This window comes from Anopheles ziemanni (genome assembly GCF_943734765.1).
Source record: "Anopheles ziemanni chromosome X unlocalized genomic scaffold, idAnoZiCoDA_A2_x.2 X_unloc_19, whole genome shotgun sequence".
Taxonomy (NCBI): domain Eukaryota; kingdom Metazoa; phylum Arthropoda; class Insecta; order Diptera; family Culicidae; genus Anopheles; species Anopheles ziemanni.
In genome coordinates, this window is record NW_026689784.1 from 45001 (window position 1) to 52029 (window position 7029).

The following is a 7029-nucleotide window of genomic DNA, read 5'->3' on the forward strand; positions in this document are numbered from 1 at the left end:
TTCAACTTATCAATGTTCATGTGTCCTGCAGTTCACATTATGACGCGCAGTTAGCTGCGGTCTTCATCGATCCATGAGCCGAGTGATCCACTGCCGAGGGTGACTAACTTGCGTAAGCCGCCGCTGTGCGCGTATACCCGTTCCCCGTAGGGAGGAGCAAGCCGCCGCTTAGAGACGAAGCATAAAGTGTCCTCATTCCACATAGGGCAAGCTGGATGAATCCATTTTACCCAGGACGGCCGAAGCGGCGTGGACCAGGGGAGAACTGAACCTTATACTTCACACCACAGTAAGTCTACGTGTCCTCTTCCACATAGGGCAAGCTAGAACTAACTATCTTACCCAGGACTGCCGAAGCAGCGTGGACCAGGGGAGGAACACACTTTTCATGGAAACGTAAGGCATCCATGACTGCCATAACGTAAGCCGCCGCTGTGCGCGTATACCCGTTCCCCGTAGGGAGGAGCAAGCCGCCGCTTAGAGACGAAGCATAAAGTGTCCTCATTCCACATAGGGCAAGCTGGATGAATCCATTTTACCCAGGACGGCCGAAGCGGCGTGGACCAGGGGAGAACTGAACCTTATACTTCACACCACAGTAAGTCTTCGTGTCCTCTTCCACATAGGGCAAGCTAGAACTAACTATCTTACCCAGGACTGCCGAAGCAGCGTGGACCAGGGGAGGAACACACTTTTCATAGAAACGTAAGGCATCCATGACTGCCATAGTGCGTAAGCCGCCGCTGTGCGCGTAAACCCGTTCCCCGTAGGGAGGAGTCAAGCCGCCGCTTAGAGACGAAGTATGAAGTGTCCTCTTCCACATAGGGCAAGCTAGAATGAACTATCTTACCCAGGACCGCCGAAGCAGCGTGGACCAGGGGAGAACTGAACTTTATACTTCACACCACAGTATTGAGTAATGTGCCCTCTTCCACATAGGGCAAGCTGGAATGTTCCATTTTACCCAGGACGGCCGAAGCGGCGTGGACCAGTGGAGGACTACACAATCATGAGGTTTGATATCGACTTGTGTGTTTCAATAGGGTACCGATGGTATGTTTTGAACCGATTTGATTTAGCCATTCTGAAGTCATCACTTGGTTGAAGCGCTGAACTAGGGAGGGGCATCGTTTACATATATATTGGTTTTCGCATGCTCTACTAGGTTAATGTCATAGGGTTGGCTATCGAGCATGCCCAAGTGATGACTTGATTGTGTGCTTGCTTGAATTCTTCACATTTCATACCATCGGTTAGTTGTCGAATCATTCCTCGATCATAACCTTCGTTCTTGGTTCATGTATGCTCTCTTCCACATAGGGCAAGCTAGAATTAACTATCTTACCCAGGACCGCCGAAGCAGCGTGGACCAGGGGAGAACTATACTTTGTCTTGTATGCCCTCTTCCACATAGGGCAAGCTAGAATGAACTATCTTACCCAGGACCGCCGGAGCAGCGTGGACCAGTGGAGGACTATACTTTGTTCATTACACCACAGTATTAAGTATGGTGTCCTCTTCCACATAGGGCAAGCTAGAATTAACTATCTTACCCAGGACCGCCGAAGCAGTGTGGACCAGGGGAGGACTATACTTTATACTTCACACACTAGCCATATTGAAGTCATCACTTGGTTGAAGCACTGAACTAGGGCGAGTCTATCGTTTACTTTGCATTGGGATAATACGCTGCATGCTCTCTTAGGTTAATGTCATGTGGTTGGCTATAGAGCATGCCCAAGTGATGACTTTGTTTAAAGCTCAACAGGTAGAGTATTATGTCCTCTTCCACATAGGGCAAGCTAGAATTAACTATCTTACCCAGGACCGCCGAAGCAGCGTGGACCAGGGGAGAACTATACTTTGTCTTGTATGCCCTCTTCCACATAGGGCAAGCTAGAACTAACTATCTTACCCAGGACCGCCGAAGCAGCGTGGACCAGTGGAGGACTATACTTTGTTCATTACACCACAGTATTAAGTATGGTGTCCTCTTCCACATAGGGCAAGCTAGAACTAACTATCTTACCCAGGACCGCCGAAGCAGTGTGGACCAGGGGAGGACTATACTTTATACTTCACACACTAGCCATACTGAAGTCATCACTTGGTTGAAGCGCTGAACTACGGCGGGGTAATCGTTTACAGGTTATAATCATATAGCTGCATGCTCATTAGTAGATAATGGAATATTGTATGGCAATATGAGCATGCCCAAGTGATGACTTTGTTTCAAGCTCAACAGGTAGGGTATTGAGTCCTCTTCCACATAGGGCAAGCTAGAATGAACTATCTTACCCAGGACCGCCGGAGCAGCGTGGACCAGTGGAGGCCTCTATACTTTATACTTCACACCACAGTATTGAGTACGACTTGCATAAAGCCCCTAATGAGAACCACGAGGGCTCTCTCAATGTAGAACCACGAGGGCTCTAGTACCGATTCTCTCGGTACGGCTTGGTCCGTGTTCCTTTATGCTTGTACTCTAAGTATTAAGTATTGTGTCCTCTTCCACATAGGGCAAGCTAGAACTAACTATCTTACCCAGGACCGCCGAAGCAGTGTGGACCAGGGGAGGACTATACTTTATACTTCACACACTAGCCATACTGAAGTCATCACTTGGTGGGGGTGAACTACGGCGGTATCTATCGTTTTGGTTCGGTCTATATAGGGTCGCTTGCATGCTCATTCGAATATAATGTAATTGTGTATGGCAATATGAGCATGCCCAAGTGATGACTTTGTTTCAAGCTCAACAGGTAGGGTATTGAGTCCTCTTCCACATAGGGCAAGCTAGAATGAACTATCTTACCCAGGACCGCCGGAGCAGCGTGGACCAGTGGAGGACTCTATACTTTATACTTCACACCACAGTATTGAGTACTTCTTGCATAAAGCCCCTAATGAGAACCACGAGGGCTCTCTCAATGTAGAACCACAAGGGCTCTAGTACCGATTCTCTCGGTACGGCTTGGTCCGTGTTCCTTTATGCTTGTACTCTTAGAAAGTCTCAACCCGGAGGTCTTGACTTTGATTGTCATAGTTGGACTACGACGGGGCATCCGACCATTGCTGATCGAACACCCCTGATTCACCATCTTTCGGGTAGGCGGTACGCGTACCTCCGGACGCGGAAGTCTCAACCCGGAGGTCTTGACTTTGATTGTCATAGTTGGACTACGACGGGGTATCCGACTCATCGAATACCCCAGAAGCACACCATCTTTCGGGTAGGCGGTACGCGTACCTCCGGACGCGGAAGTCTCAACCCGGAGGTCTTGACTTTGATTGTCATAGTTGGACTACGACGGGGTATCCGACTCATCGAATACCCCAGAAGCACACCATCTTTCGGGTAGGCGGTACGCGTACCTCCGGACGCGGAAAGTCTCAACCCGGAGGTCTTGACTTTGGTTGTCATAGTTGGACTATGACGGGGCATCCGACCATTGCTGATCGAACACCCCTGTTACACCATCTTTCGGATAGGCGGTGCGCGACACCACCGACGCGGAAAGTCTCAACCCGGAGGTCTTGACTTTGTATTGTTGGATAGTCCTCTTCCACTATAGGGCAAGCTGGAAATATTCCATTTTACCCAGGACTGCCGAGGCAGCGTGGACCAGGGGAGAACTTCACGGAATCTTCAGGCATCCATGATTGCCATAGTGCGTAAGCCGCCGCTGTGCGCGTCAACTCGTTCCCCGTGAGGAGGAGTCTAGCCGCCGCTAAAAGACGAAGCATTAAGTGTCCTCATTCCACTATAGGGCAAGCTAGAATTAACTATCTTACCCAGGACCGCCGAAGCAGCGTGGACCAGGCGAGGACTATACTTTATACTTCACACCACAGTATTGAGTACGACTTGCATAAAGCCCCTAATGAGAACCACGAGGGCTCTCTCAATGTAGAACCACGAGGGCTCTAGTACCGATTCTCTCGGTACGGCTTGGTCCGTGTTCCTTTATGCTTGTACTCGCGGAAAGTCTCAACCCGGAGGTCTTGACTTTGATTGTCATAGTTGGACTACGACGGGGCATCCGACCATTGCTGACCGAACACCCCTGATTCATCATCTTTCGGATAGGAGGTGCGCCCACCTCCGACGCGGAAGTCTCAACCCGGAGGTTCGGACTTAGAGTTTTTCCCATTTAAAAGTTTTTCTCTTAGCCATACTGAAGTCATCACTTGGTGAACGATTGAACTAGGGCGGGTTAATCGTTTATAGGTATCATGTGGTTTGCATGCTCTCTTAGGTTAAGGTCATGTGGTTGGCTATCGAGCATGCCCAAGTGATGACTTTGTTTCACGCTTGCTTGATTTCTTCATGATTCCCTGTTATATAGTGTAATCATTCGAGAACAGGGAATCTTTGGTTTTGCTCAACAGGTATTGGATGTCAACTTGGTATCTAGATCGCATTAAGTCTCAACCCTTAGGTTCGGACTTGTATAGTGACATCTTGTTACGGTCTTGAGTCTCAACCCGCAGGTTCGGACTACTTAGTGTTTGATCGAATATAATATGGCAACTTGTGCCTAAGTCTCAACCCGCAGGTTCGGACTTCTGTTTATTTGGCCAATGTATGTATAAGGCAACTTGTGCCTAAGTCTCAACCCGCAGGTTCGGACTTGTGTATTTGTTCGAAGTCATGTATAAGGCAACGTGTGCCTAAGTCTCAACCCGCAGGTTCGGACTTGTTAGTGTTTCGTCAACTTTCATATGGCAACTTGTGCCTAAGTCTCAACCCGCAGGTTCGGACTTGTGTATTTGTTCGAAGTCATGTATAAGGCAACTTGTGCCTAAGTCTCAACCCGCAGGTTCGGACTTGTGTATTTGTTCGAAGTCATGTATAAGGCAACGTGTGCCTAAGTCTCAACCCGCAGGTTCGGACTTGTTAGTGTTTCGTCAACTTTCATATGGCAACTTGTGCCTGAGTCTCAACCCGCAGGTTCGGACTTCTATAGTGTTTCGTCAATTATCATATGGCAACTTGTGCCGAAGTCTCAACCCGCAGGTTCGGACTTCTGGAAGGATCACTTGGCCACTAATGATCCTTCCGCAGGTTCACCTACGGAAACCTTGTTACGACTTTTACTTCCTCTAAATCATCAAGTTCGGTCAACTTCGATAAAGCAGACGCGGTTCACGAGGATCCAGCGAACGATCATCTCCAAAGACCTCACTAAATAATCCATCGGTAGTAGCGACGGGCGGTGTGTACAAAGGGCAGGGACGTATTCAACGCTGGCTGATGACCAGCACTTACTAGAAGTTCCGAGTTCATATGGACCATTGCAATCCATAATCCCTACTAAGTGAGTATTTGAGTGATTTCCCGTTCCTCTCGGAATAGGAGACACGCTGCTACCCACATTGTAGCACGCGTGTAGCCCAGAACATCTAAGGGCATCACGGACCTGTTATCGCTCGATCTCATTTTGCTAAACACAAATTGTCCTGCTAAGCAGCGTACCGTAAGTGCACTTGCGCACACGAACAGCGAAGGTGTCAGGTCATACTCCACCGAAAGGTCCTAACCCGTTCCAATCGGCATCGACGCATTAACGCTGACTGCGTTCTAGTTAGCATATGTGAGTCACGTTCGTTATCGGAATTAACCAGACAAATCAATCCACGAACTAAGAACGGCCATGCACCACTACCCTTAAATTTGAGAAAGAGCTATTAATCTGTCTCACCTCCATAAGTTCGGACCTGGTAAGTTTTCCCGTGTTGAGTCAAATTGAACCGCAAGCTCCATTTCATTGTGGTGCCCTTCCGTCAATTCCTTTAAGTTTCAACTTTGCAACCATACTTCCCCCGGAACCTGACTTTGGTTTCCCGGAAGCTACTGAGAGCACCTGGTTGTAGCGTCTCCCAATTGCTAGTTGGCATCGTTTACGGTTAGAACTAGGGCGGTATCTAATCGCCTTCGATCCTCTAACTTTCGTTCTTGATTAAAGAAAGCATCCTTGACAAATGCCTTCGCTTTAGTTAGTCTTACGACGGTCTACGAATTTCACCTCTCGCGCCGTAATACTAGTGTCCCCAACTACTTCTGTTAATCATTACCTCCGGTCTGAGTACAAACCAATGAAAGATTAGACCAAGGTCGTATTCCATTATTCCATGCAAGATTATTCTAGGGCGTTTGGGCACCCTGCTTTAAGCACTCTAATTTGTTCAAGGTAAACGTGAGCGGTCGAGCTCTATGTTACACTTGCACCCGTTGAAGGGCACACCATGACACAGACTTGGTGCCCTACCACACCATTGAGTCGCAACCAGATTCCGACTTGGCCCACCGACCACGGGTTGACCGGGTCGGCGGAGCCGGACTGTGTTGGACAAGTATCAACTTCGAACGTTTTAACCGCAACAATTTTAATATACGCTAGTGGAGCTGGAATTACCGCGGCTGCTGGCACCAGACTTGCCCTCCACTTGATCCTCGTAGAAGGATTTATGCTCTACTCATTCCAATTATGAAACATCATTAAAGAGTTTCATATTGTTATTTCTTGTCACTACCTCCCCGTCCCGGGATTGGGTAATTTACGCGCCTGCTGCCTTCCTTGGATGTGGTAGCCATTTCTCAGGCTCCCTCTCCGGAATCGAACCCTGATTCCCCGTTACCCGTTGCAACCATGGTAGTCCTCTATACTACCATCCATAGTTGATAGGGCAGATATTTGCGAGATCTGTCGTCGGTGCGAGACCATACGATCAGCATCATTATCCAGACTTCAACTCAATGACACGGAGAACCCGCGATTGGTTTGACTAATAAGTGCACCAGTTCCCGCGAGGGTCCTGGCATGTTGCATGTATTAGCTCTAGATTTTCCACAGTTATCCAAGTAACTAGGTTGATGATCTCGTAAATTATAGCTGTTATACTGAGCCTTATGCGGTTTCACATTAAATCTGTTTGTACTTAGACATGCATGGCTTAACCTTTGAGACGAGCGTATATTACTGGTAGGATCAACCAGAATTCCGACTTTGCGTTCGAATGTTCATT

The 7029-nt window shown here is 48.2% G+C and overlaps 1 non-coding gene across 1 annotated transcript in view; it reads right to left on the bottom strand.

The window, feature by feature from the left end:
* Positions 1-102, bottom strand: part of LOC131291906 (5.8S ribosomal RNA) — a 155-nt gene extending 53 nt beyond the window's left edge. Inside the window, exon 1 of the ribosomal RNA XR_009189644.1 lies at positions 1-102. This exon is cut by the window's left edge and continues 53 nt beyond it. This is a non-coding gene — a ribosomal RNA (5.8S ribosomal RNA).
* Positions 103-7029: the final 6927 nt, after the last annotated feature.